Below are 20000 nucleotides of genomic sequence, written 5' to 3'. Positions count from 1 at the left end.
GATTTTATAATTAGCAACGTAACAACTATTGTCTGATTACACACATAAAAATGCACACAAAGTGACTAAGTAAACTACCGTAAGTTTTAAAATAAAAGCATGGAGGTACATTAACCTGGGTTCTACTACAGCAACTAACAAAATATGCCTATTTAATTATGTTTTTATAGATTGTTAGCCATAGTACAAATGCAGGAAAACCATATGAACAAACAATAACAAAAACAATATTGTCCATTCCCCTAACGTGCAAACAGTGGCTTGTTTCCATTTCAATGATGTTGACGATAGACAGCTTTCACTGTGCAAACCTCAAAATAATCAATCAATGAAAATGTGTTTTAAACTGTAAGAGCTGACATAGGCTCCAGCACCCCCCGCGACCCCGAAAGGGACAATCGGTAGAAAACGTATGGATGGATGGTTGTGTCATAATTTTGCATACATTTTGCTTTACAGACCATTTTCAAGCCTCTTTCTGAGTGTAGTTAAGACTACGAGGACGCTGGTTCATGTTGTTTATAAAATATTACACATTTTATAACCCGGTGCGCCTAATGTACGGAATAATTCTGGTTTTGCTTACCGACCTCGAAGCAATTTTATTTGGTACATGGTGTAATGATAAGTGTGACCAGTAGATGGCAGTCAAACATAAGAGATACTTGTAGACTGTGAAATAAAGTATGAGTGGAACAAAGGTAAATCACAACAAATATTCAATTACTTTGTTACCTGCTTTAAAAGTAAGTTATTAGCCGAGTAAATTGAATGCTAATGCTAACAGGCTAACGCTAAATCAGATGCGTTCATGTTGTCGCCGGGATACATAAACGCTGACATTTATTATTTATATATTTTTATTTACAGCTGAAATGGAGCAAAAGGAATCGCCTGATCCGCATTAATTCATAATTTACTGAGGGGACGACTTTCTGAGTGTAGAAAAAAACCTAGCTGACTTTCTATGTAAAATCCGGTCGACTTTGTTTTTAAATCATACCGTTTCGTATTTTATTGCTTTGTATTTCATTTACTTGCACTTTAGTAAAAGGAACATGACCTATGATTGTCTGTTTATTTACATGGTACAGTGTAGTTAGTACCACTCATCCATACGTCATCAGCCTGATTTGTATAAACCACCCTGAACTGTGAAATGCGGAGGAAAAAGGCTGAAATATGGCTTCTCCTCTGCGTACACCTCCATAAAAATATGACTTTGCGTCAGATCTGTGATTAGTCCTCTCTTTTTAGTACCGTATTTTTTAAAATCCTTTTCTTTTTCTCAAAACTCGACAGTGCGCCTTATAACCCGGTGCGCCTAATGTAAGGAATACGTTTGGTTGAGCTTACCCACCTCGAAGCAATTCTATTTGGTACATGGTGTAATGATAAGTGTGACCAGTAGATGGCAGTCAAACATAAGAGATACATGTAGACTGCAAAATGATGGCAATATGACTCAAGTAAAAAACACCAACATTTTATATGTTCCATTGAGAATACAGAACATTACACACGGCGCTCAAAAATCTAACAAAATGTTTTAGTACGACGTTGGTAAGCTATGAAGCCGCACCGCTTGATGGATTGTGTTGTCCGATTATTATTATGGTGTGTGTATAGACATATTATCTGGCGTTTTGTTTCACAAAATTATGCAAAAGCAACTTTTCTTACCTTCTGGTACCGGCTGATCTGTATTTGGGATCTGCATAAATCCTGAAAATTTGCGCGTGTCCGCCTTTGTAGTCCGTGACGACACCGTAGTCGATAAGCTTCGTCTTTTCCTCTATCTACTTGTTATCTTCTGTTGCCATTTCTAATATAAAGTAGTGTAAAGTTCTTACTTATATCTGTCAGTAAACTCACCATGAAAGCGCTAAAACATACCGGTGTAGTGACTAGTGAGTTTAAATTAATCACCCAAGGAACTTTAGTTATTAGAGAGTTCCGGTCGGACGGTTTTTCACGGGACACATTTCCGGCGTTGTTGTTGTTGTTTCCGGATGAGGACATGCTGCTCCGTGATTGATTGAAAGTAAAGTCTGAATGTCATTAAAACAGTTAGCTTCATCTTTTGACACTTCTTCCACTGCCGTCCTCGCTACAACAAAGATGACGGGGAGAAGACGCCGTCGAAGGTGAGCCACGTAAATAAGACCGCCTACAAAACGGCGCGAAAGCGACTTGAAGATGATAGGTAAAACATAATCTATGCAATATTATTTTTGACCAAATAACCACGATTACATGTTATGTAGACCACAAGGAAGTGTTTTACATTTAGAAAAAAATAATAATATGACTCATATAATGCGCCCTATGGTCCGGACAATACGGTACATAGTTTTAGGGTTAAATAACTAATAACTAGTCAGCAAGAGTTGTGGTTGCTCACTAAAGACAGCACTGCCCTCTAGCGTTTTTGGGAGAGAATTGCAACTCTCACGTCAGCCCCCAGCAAAATAACTACACAAATCAAGACGCCATCAGAGGGGACGCAATGACATATTTCAGCCTTCAGTCTTCCGCAATAACCTCCTGCCATGGCATCTAATCCAAGTAAATCACTTATTATTTGTTTTAATCAGTTGAAAACATTATACGTTAGTATAATGGTTCCCTGGTTATAGGGAGCACACCTTCTATGAGTTCCTTTACACAGCAGATTATTTTCTTTAGTGTGGTTCTTAACATTTTTAACACTAATATTAACTCCGGATTAGTAATCCTACTATTGTAATGATAATAATATAATTATATCTAACCTACTTACAGTTTACCAGATCCAAACCTTGCCAAATAATATAAAGCCATGCTTCAATCAAAAATGTTATTACCGTATTTTTCGGACTATAAATCGCAGTTTTTTTCATAGTTTGGCCGGGGGTGCGACTTATACTCAGGAGCGACTCAAGTGTGAAATTATTAACACATTACCGTAAAATATCAAATAATATTATTTAGCTCATTCACGTAAAGGACTAGACGTATAAGATTTCATGGGATTTAGCGATTAGGAGTGACAGATTGTTTGGTAAACGTATAGCATGTTCTATATGTTATAGTTATTTGAATGACTCTTACCATAATGTGTTACGTTAACATACCAGGCACGTTCTCAGTTAGTTATTTATGCCTCATATAACGTACACTTATTCAGCCTGTTGTTCATTATTCTTTAATTATTTTAAATTGCCTTTCAAATGTTTATTCTTGGTGTTGGGTTTTATCAAATACATTTCCCCAAAAAATGCGACTTATACTCCAGTGCGACTTATATATGTTTTTTTCCTTCTTTATTATGCATTTTCAGCCGGTGCGACTTATACTCCGAAAAATACGGTATATATTTAACACATAAACAACATGCCCAATAAGGCTTAGGGCAGGCTGATTACAAAAACTGGTGGTGCTGAAAAAATGTAAAATTGTAACAGCTATTCTTTTTTATTCAGACTCTAAATTAATTCAAAATGTTCAAGAATTGATTAGAATGTATACCTTTTTTTTTTTTTTTGAAGAATACATTTAAAAAAATGTGCGCTTACACAGATGGCCTAAAAAGAGGAGGTTTTGAAAAGGTTTTATCATAAGTGTTATCCATCCATCAGTCCATCTTTTTCTGCTTATCTGGAGTCGGGTCGCGGGGGCAGCAGCCTAAGCAGAGAAGCCCAGACTTCCCTCTCCCCAGCTAGTTCGTCTGGGTCTTCCCCGTGGTCTCCTACCAGTCGGACGTGCCCTAAACACCTTTACCATAATTGTTACACCAAATAATACAATTAAACAGGCGCCATGTTGGACACCAAAGACAGAAGCATGCATTTGTAGTCGTTCTGACATTATTTTCCTGACAAAATAAACCAAAATAATGCGTCTAAATATAGTTCTAAAACATGCTATTATTTCGGGCAATTTTGTCTTTATTTTTAAGTTATTGTGCCGTGATTTTACCAGTCCGGCCCACTTGGGAGCAGATTTTAATTCATGTGGACCAAAGAAAGTAAAACAAATTAAAATTAAATACAGTCACTTAGTTCCAGGCCTGACCGTGTTAAACAAATTTCTGAAAAAGTTTGATTATTATTAATACATGGAATATTTTCATAGTTAGAGCATAAAAAAATCTGTGTACAACCTTCTAAATATTTTTTTTTGCATAAAGAGTTCTTTAAACATGAAATAAAAAGCCATACAGTCACCTTTACACTCGTTTCACCCAATACAGTTAAGTGTGTTCTACTATAGAGAACAGTACTCACTGGTAGCCCGGAGGATCCTCCAAGTGTCACCCGGCCACTACAACAGATCCACAACGTGGAAATACTTCATCACATCCTGGGTAATTCCACTAAGTTTGAACTGAGCTTCCATTAAGCATACGTTCTGCTGGAATAATCAAATGCGGTTCGACTCAAGAATCGTGTTGAATTGAGAATCAATTCCGACCCAAATAGTCACCCCAAGAATCAGAATCGAATCGTGAGTTGTAAGATTCACATCCTAAACAAACAAAAAAAATACTAATTATACTGCAAAAGAAGGCAGCCATATACAGTTGTGCTCATAAGTTTACATACCCTGGGAGAATTTATGATTTCTTGGCCATTCTTCAGAGAATATGAATGATAACACAAAAACCTTTCTTCCACTCATGCTTGATGGTTGTGTGAAGCTATTTATTGGCAAACAACTGTGTTTACTCTTTTAAAAGCAAAATGACAAAAGAAAGTACCCAAATGACCCTGATCAAAAGTTTACATACCCCAGTGACTTTGATCTGATAACATGCACAAAAGTTGACACAAATAGGTTTGAATGGCTAATCAAGATTCCAATCCTCACCTGTGACATGTTTGTTTGTAATGAATGTGTGTGTATAAAAGGTCAGTGAGTTTCTGGGCTTCTGACAGACCATTGCATCTTTCATCCAGTGCTGCACAGATGTTTCTGGATTCTGAGTCATGGGGAAGGCAAAAGAATTGTCAAAGGATCTGCGAGAAAAGGTAATTGAACTGCATAAAACAGGAAAGGGGTATAAAAAGATATCCAAGGAATTTAGAATGCCAATCAGCAGTTTTCAAACGCTGATTAAGAAGTGGAAAATGAGGGATTCAGGTAGACCAGCAAAGATTTCAGCCACAACTGCCAGGAAAATTGTTCTAGGTGCAAAGAAAAATCCACAAATAACTTCAGCTGAAATGCAGGACTCTCTGAAAAATTGTGGTGTGGCTGTTTCAAGATGCACAATAAGGAGGCACTTGAAGAAAAATGGGCTGCATGGTCGAGTCGCCAGAAGAAAGCCATTTCTGCGCAAATATCACAAAGTATCCCGCTTACATTACGCCAAACAGCACAGAGACAAGCCTCAAAACTTCTGGAACAAAGTCATTTGGAGTGATGAGACCAAAATTTAACTTTTTGGCCACTCGACCATGCAGCCCATTTTTCTTCAAGTGCCTCCTTATTGTGCATCTTGAAACAGCCACAGTCATTTGGGTACTTTGTTTTGACATTTTGATTTAAAAAGAGTAAACACAGTTGTTTGCCAATAAATAGCTTCACACAACCATTAAGCATGAGTGGAAGAAAGGTTTTTGTGTTATCATTCATATTCTCTGAAGAGTGGCCAAGAAATCATAAATTCTCTCAGGGTATGTAAACTTATGAGCACGACTGTAACGAAAAATGAATTCACATACAATTTTAATTTGGGGGTTTATGAAACTTCTTGACTTTTGCTAAATAATTTTTCTGATTGTTTGAACTTCGTCACTCATTCAACTGACTCAGAGTCGTCTATAGAGGGAGTACGGACAATTAAAGTATAGTTCGAAACATACTCCAGTTCATAAAATTACAATAAAACATGCTATTATTACGGGCAATTTTGCTGCCAAATTCATGTTAGGGTTGTACGGTATACCGGTATTAGTATAGTACCACCATACTAATGACTCATATTTGGTACTATACCGCCTCTGAAAAGTACCTCCTCGCGCCCCCGTCGTCGTCACGTCGTGTCATTGTTGGTTTACCAGCAGAGGAGCATGTTCGGCAGCGCACAATCACAGAGTACTTACAAGCAGACACAGTGTGTAGGCAGAAAAGAGAGAACGGACGCATTTTGGCTTAAAAACAAACGATAAAGGTGAAGTTATAACACTGAAACGCCCCCAGGAAGAGGTGCTTTAAGACATGGCTAGCTAGCTAGCGGCTAAAGTCCAGCCGCAGTCGGCAGTGTTTTAGCTACTTCTAAATCACTAATCCTCGCCTCCATGGCGAGAAATAAAGTACGTTTCTTACAAGTATCATCCCTGCAGGGCGAGGAATAGCTAAACATGCTTCACTACACACCGTAGATGACCGGCGTCAAAATGTAAACAAACGCCATGGGTGGATCTACACCTAACATCCACTGTAATGATACCAAGTACAGGAGCGTATCTAGTCGATGCTACTATGATTACATCAACATTTTTAGCATCACAATCACAATCATCACAATTATGTTTATAAACTCAGGAAATATGTCCCTGGACACATGAGGACTTTGAATATGACCAATGTATGATCCTGTATCTACTTGGTATCAGATTGATACCCAAATGTGTGGTATCATCCAAAACTAATGTAAAGTATCAAACAACAGAAGAATAAGTGATTATTACATTTGAACAGAAGTGTACATAGAACATGTTAAAAGAGAAAGTAAGCAGATATTAACAGTAAATGAACAAGTGGATTAATAATTCATTTTCTACCACTTGTCCTTAATAATGTTGACAAAATAATAGAATGATAAATGACACAATATGTTACTGCATATGTCAGCAGACTAATTAGGAGCCTTTGTTTGTTTACTTACTACTGAAAGACAAGTTGTCTTGTATGTTCACTATTTTATTTAAGGACAAACTTGCAATAATAAACATATGTTTAATGTACCCTAAGATTTTTTGTTAAAATAAAGCCAATAATGCCATTTTTTGTGGTCCCCTTTATTTTACCGGTACCAAAATATTGGTTTTGGGACAACACTAATTCACACAGTGTTTAGTGACCAGCAGGGTGTCTAGTACACTCCTGTCAGGAAAATTAATATTAAAAAAAAAACAACAACAAGGTATTACCTTCATTTTGCCAAAAATCCTCATTAGCTTTGGACCAACAATTATGGAAAGAAATATGACTTTTGTGTAAAGTATGTCACTTGTGGTGTCCACCTCCAATGTATAATATGAAGTATATGTGCTTTTACTTTGTTAAATATTGTTTCATAGGTTTTTCTGGGGCGGCCTCCTGATTTTGTTATCGCGGTAATAACTTGAATATTGAACTAATGCTGCTTTTTACTGCACTATTTATTAGTTTAGTTTGGATAATTGGTGACACAGGCAGCAAAGATGCACTTTTGAGGTCAAGTTTTGTCATGTAAAGGGTTTTAATTCAATGTTACTGAGAGTTGTCCCATGTGTATGCTGAGAAACATGGTTAGGAAACACTAATCTAGTCTATTCCACTTAAAAAGTAAGGCAACAATTGTTAACTAAAGCTGCTCAAACTGGATCTATTAAGGCAGTGTTTTTCAACCACTGTGAGATACGGTCTGGTGTGCCGTCACCTATTTGGGTTAAAGATATGTTTTGCAAACCAGTAATTATAGTCGGCAAACTAGGTGGTGTTGTTGAGTGTCTGTGCTATCTAGAGCTCGGCAGAGTAACCGTGTAATACTCTTCCATATCAGTAGGTGGCAGCCGGTAGCTAATTGCTTTGTAGATGTCGGAAACAGCGGGAGGCAGGGTGCAGGTAAAAAGGTGTCTAATGCTTAAACAAAAAATAAACAAAAGGTGAGTCCCTAAGAAAAGGCATTGAAGCTTAGGGAAGGCTATGCAGAACGAAACTAAAACTGAACTGGCTACAAAGTCAACAAAAACAGAATGCTGGACGACAGCAAAGACTTACTGTGGAGCAAAGACGGCGTCCATTAAGTACATCCGAACATGACATGACAATCAACAATGTCCCCACAAAGAAGGATAAAAACAACTGAAATATTCTCGATTGCTAAAACAAAGGTAGATGTGGGAAATAGCGCTCAAAGGAAGACATGAAGCTGCTACAGGAAAATACCAAAAAAAAGAGAAAAAGCCACCAAAATAGACAAGAACTAAAAGACTATGTACAGGAAAACAGCAAAAATCTCAAAATAAGTCAGGGAGTGATGTGACAGGTGGTGACAGTACACCTACTTTGAGACAAGAGCTATATTGATGCATGCTTGGTTATGCTTTAAAGTCATATCCAACAATTGCGAAAATGACTTTTTACTGTCAACTGAGTTTCGTTTTTTAATGATTTCTGCTGGTGGTGTGCCTATGGATTTTTTCAATGCAAAAAATGCGCCTTGACTCAAAGAAGGTAGAAAAACACTGTATTGAGGGACGGTTCACCAGACAGACAGGGTCAGGACACTGGACTCCATGCAGGATTGACCAGAACTGCTATTTTTGGTTAATTGCATCCGGAAAACAAAGACGTTTCCCAAACCATTCATTGCCTGCGTGGCTAACGTTTAACCGGACACGATGAAGACAATCGCTTCCTATATCGACTCTCACAACATGTACATTTGGTTTTAGTTCGGTCTTCTTGTTTAGACTTACACCTCTACTTTACTTGTATACCCCACGGTGCATACACCAGAGCAGGGGTGTCAAACGTACAGCCCGAAGGCCGGATCAGGCCCGCCAACAGGTTTTATCCGGCCCTCGGGATGAGTTTGCTAAGTATAAAAATGAACCTGAAATTTTTGAATGAAAGAAACAGCTGTTCTAATGTGTCCACTGGATGTCACAATAGCAATTCCTTGTATCTTTGTAGACGATATGTACAAAATAAACCACATGTTAGTACATCAGTCGAGGAAAATTATCAAACTACATAAATAACATACTGTAATTGGATTTTGATATAATTTTTTTTTATTTTGATGGATTGAAAATTAACACCAATGAGTTGACTGATGAATATTATCACATAATTTATTCAGAAAGTACAAATAAAGGTAGAATACTATTAACCACAACATGTAAGTGTAAAAAAACTAAACAACAACATAATGATTTGTACATTTTCAGAATGTGTTTGTTCTATTTTTAAACAAAGAAAACAATCTGAAGTTGTCTTTATTTTTACGTTATTGTGCCGTGATTTTACCAGTCCGGCCCACTTGGGAGTAGATTTTTCTCCATGTGGCCCCCCCATCTAAAATGAGTTTGACACCCCTGCATCAGAGGGAAATAATTATATGATCTCCTGCTGATTTTGCAAGTTTATCCTAACTTAACTTAACTGTTAATACAGAGACCAAAGAAAGTTCAGAAAAAATATTAAATACAGTCACTTAATTCCAGGCCTGACCGTGTTAAACAAATTTCCGCAAAGTGCGATTAATATTAATAAATGGAATATTTTCATAGTTAGAACATAAAAAAACTGTTTACGACCTTTTAAATACGTTTTTTTTTTTACATAATTAGAGTCCTTCAAACATGAAATAAAAAGCCATACAGTCACCTTTACACTCGTTCCACCCAATATAGTTAAGTGTGTTCTACTATAGATTACAGTACTCACTGGAGGATCCACCAAGTGTCACCCGGCCACTACAACAGATCCACGACGTTGAAATACTTCATCACATGAGGCAATTCCGCAATTCCTGAAGGAATCGCGTGTGAATGCTCCAATGCTGACGTTGAACTGTAATGCCGGATTTTTTTTTTATAATTGTTGAAGTACAGCACACAATTCCCAAACAGGCTGAATATTTTGAAGTTGGAACCGTTTGAATCAGTTGAAAAATGTGAGAGTTGTGGAACTTTGAAGAATATTCCATTCATTTCAATGGGAATTTCCCCAAAATGTGGAAATTTCGGGAAAAGCGGAAATTTTTTGGAAATTGGTCAAAAAACGTCAATGTTCTGAATGAGTTGAAATGGTTGGTGTTGGAATTTTTCAAATCAGGCGAGAAATTTTGAATATTTACCGTATTTTTCGGATTGTAATTCGCACCGGAGTATAAGTCGCACCTGCCGAAAATGCATAATAAAGAAGGAAAAAAACATATAAGTCGCACTGGAGTATAAGTCGCATTTTTGGGGGAAATTTATTTGATAAAAGCCAACACCAAGAATAGACATTTGAAAGGCAATTTAAAATAAATAAAGAATAGTGAACAGTGGAAAGGTTGAAGCGGGTTGAAAAAATGTGGAAGAAGTAGTCGCCAGAAAAAAGGGTTAGAAAAAACAGGAATTCCTGGAATTGTTTTGATAATGGTTTGAATGTCCAGGATGCGTGGAATGTGTTGAATGGTTTTAATCGGTTGAAAAATGCGGAAATGGTGGAAGTTTAAAAAAATGGCCAATTCATTTTGAATGGGAAAAAAATATCCTGGAAAACCTGGAATTCTGGGACATTTTGACATTTTTGGAATTTTCCAAGGGAGAGCCCGCAATTCCCGAATGGGCTGAACAGTTTGAAGTTGAAACGGTTTGAATCAGATGAAAAATTTGGGAGTTGTGGAACTTTGAAGAATGTCCCATTGATTTCAATGGGAATTTCCCAAAAAATTGGGAATTTTGGGGAAAGCAGGACATTTTTTGAGATAGGCTCACGCACCCCCCGCGACCCCAAAAGAGACAAGCGGTAGAAAATGGATGGATGGATGGTAAAAAACTTGAATGGTCTGAATGAGTTGAAATGGTTGGTGTTGGAATGTTTCAAATCGGTTGAGAAATGCTGAAGTAGTAACATTTTTAATTGAGAAATGGTATTAAGGAATTCTTGGAATTTCGGGAAAACCGGGAATTTTTCGAGTTCGAAAAACAACTTTGTTTTTTGTCCTAATTAATAGGAATGTTTTGACGGTTGAAGCGGGTTGAAAAATGTGGAAGGAGTAGTCGGCAGAAAAAAGGGTCCGAAAAAGGGTTTGAAAAACGGGAATTCCTGGAATTTTTTAGAACTTGGAAAAATAATAGTTTGAATGTCCAGAATGAGTGGAATCTGTTGAATGTTTTTTTTTTTAATCGGTTGAAAAATGCGGAAATGGTGGCCGTTTTAAAAATGGCCAATTCATTTTGAATGGGGAAAAATGTCCTGGAATTCTGGAAAATTTTGACATTTTTGGAATTTTTAAAGGGAGGGCCCGCAATTCCCCAATGGGCTGAACAGTTTGAAGTTGAAACGGTTTGAATCACATGAAAAATATGGGAGTTGTGGAACTTTAAAGAATGTCCCATTGATTTCAACAGTGTAGTGTCAATGCTCCACACCCTGTAAGTCTTTGCTGTCGTCCATCATTTTTTTGGTTTTGTTTACTTTGCCATGATATTTAACATTTTAAGTATGAGCATTGATAAGGCCAATATCGCCCATGTACTTGGTATTGGATCAATACCCAAATTTTGCAACCTCTTTTAAATGATCATACATCCAACATCTTTCTGCTTTCCCCACTTACATTTTTCAAGGAAGGGCCCGCGATTCCTGAATGGGCTGAACAGTTTGAAGTTGAAACGGTTTGAATCGGGTGGGAAAATGTGGACGGTAGAGTGTGCCAAAACCCGGAAAAAAAGAAGTAGAAAAATAAATAGCTTAATTTTGGTGTAGAAACCCATAAATTTAGACAGTTAAGGATCTATTTATTACATTTTGTCCCATTTGCCCCTCCATAGAAACTGACAAACATTAGTGAAGCATAAATAACAAAATATATATTTGGCTATTATTTCAAACATGGCGTGTTTACGTGTCAGGTGTCAGGTGTGATTGTCCAGGTGGAATGTTATCTGCTGGATGTGACAAATAGCATGAAGAGGACTCTCCTCTTCCCTTTGCATGAATCAGGTGCACCTTGGACCACATTTTTGACTAAATCCAGTACCTCAGTGAAGAGCATATCTAAGACGGGATTGTGCTTGTCTGAAAGTAACTTATTCTGCATGAAAAGCCCGAATCTTCTCGGAGCTAAAGAAAGCCAAGTCTGTTGTGTTCCATGTGATTGCTGTACATAAACAATATTGGTGCCTTGCTTTGTGCTTCATCATCCTTCATCTCCAAATCTGAAACATTTTCTCTCTGGACTTGAGATGTCTTAATTTTTGGGTTGTTTTTTTTAAATCTGAGGATAATTTTTGTGACCTGGCATAAAATGTAATCATGTTCTCTCCTTTAATTTATTTAACCCTCATGCCTTTTTTTTTTGTTTTGATTTGGTGATTATTATGGGTGTGTTACAGCTTGCGGCATGAATATTCTTTTAAATAAAAAATGTTGAAATGTTGCGCTCCTATTTTTTTGTTGATTGTCGTGTCATATATGGGTGCGCTTTGTGGACGCCGTCTGCTGCTCCACACGCTGTAAGCATACTTGCCAACCCTCCCGATTTTCCCGGGAGACTCCCGAATTTCAGTGCCTCTCCCGGGGCAACCATTCTCCCGAATTTCTCCCGATTTCCACCCTGACAACAATATTGGGGGCGTGCCTTAAAGGCACTGCCTTTAGCGTCCTCTCTCACCTGAAAAGGAGACTATTACAAACCCCGTTTCCATATGAGTTGGGAAATTGTGTTAGATGTAAATATAAACGGAATACAATGATTTGCAAATCCTTTTCAACCCATATTCAATTGAATGCACTACAAAGACAAGATATTTGATGTTCAAACTCATAAACTTTATTTTTTTTTGCAAATAATAATTAACTTAGAATTTCATGGCTGCAACACGTGCCAAAGTAGTTGGGAAAGGGCATGTTCACCACTGTGTTACATCACCTTTTCTTTTAACAACACTCAATAAACAATTGGGAACTGAGGAAACTAATTGTTGAAGCTTTGAAAGTGGAATTCTTTCCCATTCTTGTTTTATGTAGAGCTTCAGTCGTTCAACAGTCCGGGGTCTCCGCTGTCGTATTTTACGCTTCATAATGCGCTACACATTTTCGATGGGAGACAGGTCTGGACTGCAGGCAGGCCAGGAAAGTACCTGCACTCTTTTTTTTACGAAGCCACACTGTTGTAACACATGCGGAATGTGGCTTGGCATTGTCTTGCTGAAATAAGCAGGGGTGTCCATGAAAAAGACGGCGCTTAGATGGCAGCATATGTTGTTCCAACACCTGTATGTACCTTTCAGCATTAATGGTGCCTTCACAGATGTGTAAGTTACCCATGCCTTGGGCACTAATACACCCCCATACCATCACAGATGCTGGCTTTTGAACTTTGCGTCGATAACAGTCTGTATGGTTCGCTTCCCCACAATGTCAAATATTTCCAAAAACAATTTTTAAATGTGGACTCGTCAGACCACAGAACACTTTTCCACTTTGCATGAGTCCATCTTAGATGATCTTGGGCCCAGAGAAGCCGGCGGCGTTTCTGGGTGTTGTTGATAAATGGCTTTCGCTTTGCATAGTAGAGCTTTAACTTGCACTTACAGATGTAGCGACCAACTGTATTTAGTGACAGTGGTTTTCTGAAGTGTTCCTGAGCCCATGTGGTGATATCCTTTAGAGATTGATGTCGGTTTTTGATACAGTGCCGTCTGAGGGATCGAAGGTCACGGTCATTCAATGTTGGTTTCCGGCCATGCCGCTTATGTGGAGTGATTTCTCCAGATACTCTGAACCTTTTGATGATATTATGGACCGTAGATGTTGAAATCCCTAAATTTCTTGCAATTGCACTTTGAGAAACGTTGTTTTTAAACTGTTTGACTATTTGCTCCTCGCCCCATCCTTTCTTGTGAAAGACTGAGCATTTTTTGGGAAGCTGTTTTTATACCCAATCATGGCACCCACCTGTTCCCAATTAGCCTGCACACCTGTGGGATGTTCCAAATAAGTGTTTGATGAGCATTCCTCAACTTTATCAGTATTTATTGCCACCTTTCCCAACTTCTTTGTCACGTGTTGCTGGCATCAAATTCTAAAGTTAATGATTATTTGTAATTAAAAAAAAATGTTTATCAGTTTGAACATCAAATATGTTGTCTTTGTAGCATATTCAACTGAATAGGGGTTGAAAATGATTTGCAAATCATTGTATTCCGTTTATATTTACATCTAACACAAATTTCCCAACTCATAGGAAACGGGGTTTGTATATATGTCTCCGTTATCCATAGATTTATCTATAACCCATAAGGTAGGCAGGCACAGAGCTATTTCTCAGCGTGTGTTTATTCCAGCCGGCACGTTAATACACTGACACACGACATCCGGATTCCCATCATGCATTGCTTCAAAACTACGGCAAGCAGTGATGTCCAAAAACATAACAGAGACGAAGCAGAAGAACGAAGAAGAGACATGGCGACGACGAGTAAGAAGAAGTACGCTTGCAAGTTCCAAAATGATTGGAAAAAATAATTTCAGTTCATCCAGGACAGCTGGAAGGGGAAGGGGTATGCTGCCTGCACATTTTGTAGATCAGGGGCCGTACTTATCAAGCTTCTTGGAGTGCCATTTTACACTTAAGTCCTGAGAATTTGCGAAATTTAGTCCTACTCTCAAACTTAACAATAAAAGATTTTTATCAACGTTCTTAAGTCTAAGAATCACTCCTACTCTCCACGATATTTAAGAGACCTTCAGAGGTGTCTTAAGTGGTTAGGAGTTGCCAGCAGGGGATGGCACTGAGGCGAGAGAGACGTGCGCGAACGTTCAGCTGATCAAACGGTATCGTTTAGACAGAGCGGATATTATTTTTGTCACAGATTTAATAATTTTCGATTCCTTGTTGATTTCTGCATGTGTCTGCAGTGGGCTAGTATATATAGAGCCACCCACACCAGTTTCAAATTAGTTGCCTAATTAATGAATTGGAAAGAAAATGTTATGACAGTAGCGTATGTGTGTGGCCGTGAGGTGAGTGACGTCAGTGAGTGTGTGGGCGAGAGAAGAGAGGGAGCGGTAGCGTGAGTGCCGGCGGGGACTAGTTTGTTTTGTATTATTTTGTAGTTTATTGTCAAAATATACACTCCCATTGTCCACTTAAATATTTCCAAGATATTTCTTTATTCTTAGACAACGGATTCCCTTCCGTGATTGGTCATTTCTGTGGACACAGAAATGACGTCGCCTAAAATTCAGTTTACGGCACATAGTAATGTCGTAATTCAGCTCTGAGTGTGACACTTAAGATTCAGTCCTACACTTCGCTGAAAGTGTGAGTAAGACGCTTGATAACTAACTTTTAAGTGCAGCTTTCAGCGAAGAATTTATTTACTCTTAAGTCAACTCTTAGCAGACTTCTTAGGAGTAATTCTAAGAAGCTTGATAAGTACGGCCCCAGACTTCTCCATTGAACACGATGGCCGAACGGATATACTCATTCATGAACGGATTATTTATATATATAAGAAATACTTGAAAATATATCCCCCACCTCCCGAATTCGGAGGTCTCAAGGTTGGCAAGTATGGCTGTAAGTCTTTGCTGTCTTCCAGCATTTTTTATTTTTTTTGTTTACTTTGCAAAGATCTTTAACATTTTAAGCGTCAGCATTGATAAGGCCAATATCGCCCGTGTACTTGGTATTGGATCAATACCCAAATTTTGCAACCTCTTTTTCTTTTTTTTGCACAACAAACTGCTTTTAAATGATCATACATCCAACATTTTTCTGCTTTCCCCCCTTAATTTTAGAGAGCATTTGACCTTTGAATAGCAGTTTCCAGCATTTATTTAAAAACAAACTATGGCTGTCCAATGATTCAAATGTTTCATTAGACTAATCACAGTTTACAAATTAATTGCACGCCTGTGAAAAAATGCGACTTTTTTAATTTAATGTAAAAATATATATATTTTTAGGAAAAATCATGTTTAATTAAGAAACACGAGAAAAAAAATATGGCAAAACTTTACTGAAAGGACACAAAAGTGAGCCTTTGTCCTCTGAGGGTTAACCATGATTAATCACCATTTGCAACTTTGTCCCTACGCCAGTTTGCACTCTTATACTAACGTAACGATACATGACAGGACAGGATTATATTTATGTTTTTGCGAACATTATATCTTGGCCTCTTCCTGGTCCGACCGTAAAACTATGCCACACTAATACACACAACAAAATAATAATGTTACATGACAAAAAGTTTTGAGAGGCATTTGATTTTATTCACGGTCTCAACAGTTAAGTCAACAACAATCTTCCATTAGACACAAACATAGGAGAGCTGAACTGTTGTCTTTTATTTATTTGAATGGCAAATGTTCATTTAAACCACATGTGGCCTTGGTCTTTATGCTATATTGTCACAATTTGTCATTTAATAGAAGCATCATGTCTGATATTCAACATGTATGAAAATATTACCTGTTGGAGAGCATGCAGTGTCACTATCATAAAGTGAAGTGTCAAGATCATAAAGTGTAGTCTAACTATCATCAACTGTAGTGTTATTGTCATATAGTGTCAATATCATAAAGTGTAGTGTCAATATCATAAAGTGCAGTGTCACTATCAGGAAGTGTAGTGTCACAATCAGTAAGAGTAGTGTCAATATAATAAAGAGTAGTGTCAATATAATAAAGTGTAGTGTCACTATAATAAAGTATAGTGTCAATATCATAAAGTGTAGTGTCAATATCATGAAGTCTAGTGTCACTATCATAAAGTGTAGTGTCAATATCATAAAGTGTAGTGTCACTATCCAGAAGTGTAGTGTCAATATCATTAAGTGTAGTGTCAATATAATAAAGTGTAGTGTCTCTATCATGAAGTGTATTGAAACTACGATAACATGTAGTGTCAGTATAATAAAGTGTAGTGTCACTATAATAGTGTAGTGTCAATATCATAGTGTATTGTCACAATCTTAAAGTGTAGTGTCAATATCATGAAGTGTAGTGTCAATATCATAACATGTAGTGTCAATATCATAACGTGTAGTGTCAATATCATGAAGTGTAGTGTCAATATCATGAAGTGTAGTGTCAATATAATAAAGTGTAGTGTCACTATCATGAAGAGTTATGAAACTTTAATAACTTGTAGTGTTAATATCATAAAGTGTAGTGTCACAATCATGAAGTGAAGTGTCAGTACAATAAAGTCTCATGCCACTATCATAAAATGTAGCAGCACTAACATAGTGTAGTTATTGTCATAAAGTGTAGTGTCACTAACATAGTGTAGTGTTATTGTCATAAAGTGTAGTGTCACTATCATAAAGTGTAGTGTCGCTATCATAAAGTGCAGTGTCATTATCATAAAGTATAATGTTACTAAAATAAAGTGTAGTGTCATTATCATAAAGTATAGTGTCATTATCATAAAGTATAGTGTCACTAAAATAAAGTGTAGTGTCACTATCATAAGGTGTAGTGTCACTAAAATAAAGAGTAGTGTCATTATTAAAAAGTATAGTGTCAGGAAAATAAAGTGTAGTGTCACTATCATAAAGTATAATGTCACTAAAATAAAGTGTAGTGTCATGAAAACAAAGTGTAGTGTCACAATCATAAAGTGTAGTGTCAATATCATAAAGTGTAGTGTCAATATTATAAAGTGTAGTGTAAATATCATTAAGTGTAGTGTAAATATCATGAAGTGTAGTGTCACTATCATAAAGTGTAGTGTCAATATCATAAAATGTAGTGTCACAATCATGAAGTGTAGTGTCAATATCAAAGTGTAGAGTCACTATCATGAAGTGTAGTGTCACAATCAGGAAGAGTAGTGTCAATATAATAAAGTGTAGTGTCAATATCATGAAGTGTAGTGTCAATATCATAACATGTAGTGTCAATATCATTAAGTGTAGTGTCAAGATCATAAAGTGTAGTGTCAATATCCTGAAGTGTAGTGTCACTATCATAAAGTATAGTGTCAATATCATAAAGTGTAGTGTCACTATCCAGAAGTGTAGTGTCAATATCATGAAGTGTAGTGTCACTATCATGAAGTGTAGTGTCAATATAATAAAGTGTAGTGTCACTATCATGAAGTGTATTGAAACTATAACATGTAGTGTCAATATCATAAAGTGCAGTGTCACAATCATGAAGTGTAGTGTCAGTACAATAAATTCTAATGTCACTATCATAAAATGTAGCAGCACTAACATACTGTAGTGTTATTGTCATAAAGTGTAGTGTCACTAACATAGTGTAGTGTTATTGTCATAAAGTGTATTGTCACTATCATAAAGTGCAGTGTCTTTATCATAAAGTATAATGTCACTAAAATATAGTGTAGTGTCACAATCAAAGTATAGTGTCACTAAAATAAAGTGTAGTGTCACTATCATAAAGTCTAGTGTCACTAAAATAAAGAGTAGTGTCAATATTAGGAAGTGTAGTGTCACTAAAATAAAGTAGTGTCACTATTAAAAAGTTTAGTGTCACTATCATAAGGTGCAGTGTCACTATCATAAAGTGTAGTGTCACTTTCAAAGTGTTTCTAACAACCAGACGAAGTTTCTACGAAGTCTGTAGAAAAAGGAAGACTCCATATGGTTATTATGTCTACCTGCTATATGCTAACTTTTATTAGCAACTCCACTCTTTTGTTGTTGTTGTTGTTGTTGTTGTTGTATTGTCCTCAAAATACTAGTTGTGTATCTAAGTTGTTGGACTTAAGCTGCTTTTCCAAAATTGACACTACACATTATGAAAGTGACACTACATTTTATGATTGTGACAGTACATTTTATGATAGTGACACTACACTCTATGATTGTGACACTACACTTAATGATTGACACTACACTCTATGATTGTGACACTACACTTTATTATAGTGACACTACACTCTATGATTGTGACACTACACTTTTTGATTGTGACACTACACATTATGATTGTGACACTACACTCTGATTGACACTACACTATAATTGTGACACTACACTTTATGATTGTGACACTACACTTTATGATTGTGACACTACACTCTATGATTGACACTACACTATGATTATGACACTACACTATGATTATGACACTACACTTTATGATTGTGACACTATACTCTATAATTGTGAAACTACACTTTATGATTGTGACACTACACTTTATGATTGTGACACTACACTTTGATTGTGACACTACACTTTATGATTGTGGCACTACACTTTGACACTACACTCTGATTCTGACACTACACTTTATGATTGTGACGCTACACTTTATGATTGTGACACAACACTTTATGATTGTGACACTACACTTTGATTGTGACACTACACTTTGATTGTGACACTACACTTTATGATTGTGGCACTACACTTTGACACTACACTCTGATTCTGACACTACACTTTATGATTGTGACGCTACACTTTATGATTGTGACACTACACTCTGATTGTGACACTACACTTTATGATTGTGACACTACACTTTATGATTGTGACACTACACTCTATGATTGACACTACACTCTATGATTGTGACACTACACTTTATGATTGTGACACTACACTCTGATTGTGACACTACACTTTATGATTGTGACACTACACTCTATGATTGTGACACTACACTTTGTTTGTGACACTACACTTTATGATTGTGACACTACAATCTATAATTGTGACACTACACTTTATGATTGTGACACTACACTCTATAATTGTGACACTACACTTTATGATTGTGACACTACACTCTATGATTGTGACACTACACTCTATGATTGACACTACACTCTGATTATGACACTACACTTTATGATTGTGACACTACACTCTATGATTGTGACACTACACTCTATGATTGTGACACTACACTTTATGATTGTGACACTACACTCTGATTATGACACTACACTCTATGATTGTGACACTATACTCTATGATTGTGACACTATATTCTATGATTGTGACACTATACTCTATGATTTTGACACTACACTTTATGATTGTGACACTACACTCTATGATTGTGACACCACACTCTATGATTGTGACACTACA

At 36.9% G+C, this 20000-nt stretch overlaps 1 long non-coding RNA gene across 1 annotated transcript in view; it reads left to right on the top strand.

Annotated features, from left to right (window-relative positions):
• Positions 1-1101: 1101 nt before the first annotated feature.
• The window catches only part of LOC133634157 (uncharacterized), a 46392-nt gene continuing 27493 nt past the window's right edge, over positions 1102-20000 (top strand). Inside the window, exons 1-2 of the long non-coding RNA XR_009821890.1 lie at positions 1102-2147; positions 4941-5012. This is a non-coding gene — a long non-coding RNA (uncharacterized LOC133634157). The remainder of the gene's footprint in view (positions 2148-4940; positions 5013-20000) is intronic.

Source organism: Entelurus aequoreus, linkage group LG18 (assembly GCF_033978785.1).
Source record: "Entelurus aequoreus isolate RoL-2023_Sb linkage group LG18, RoL_Eaeq_v1.1, whole genome shotgun sequence".
Classification (NCBI taxonomy): Eukaryota; Metazoa; Chordata; class Actinopteri; order Syngnathiformes; family Syngnathidae; genus Entelurus; species Entelurus aequoreus.
Note: the sequence above shows the minus strand (reverse complement) of the source record. Positions and strands in the feature narration are given on the sequence as shown.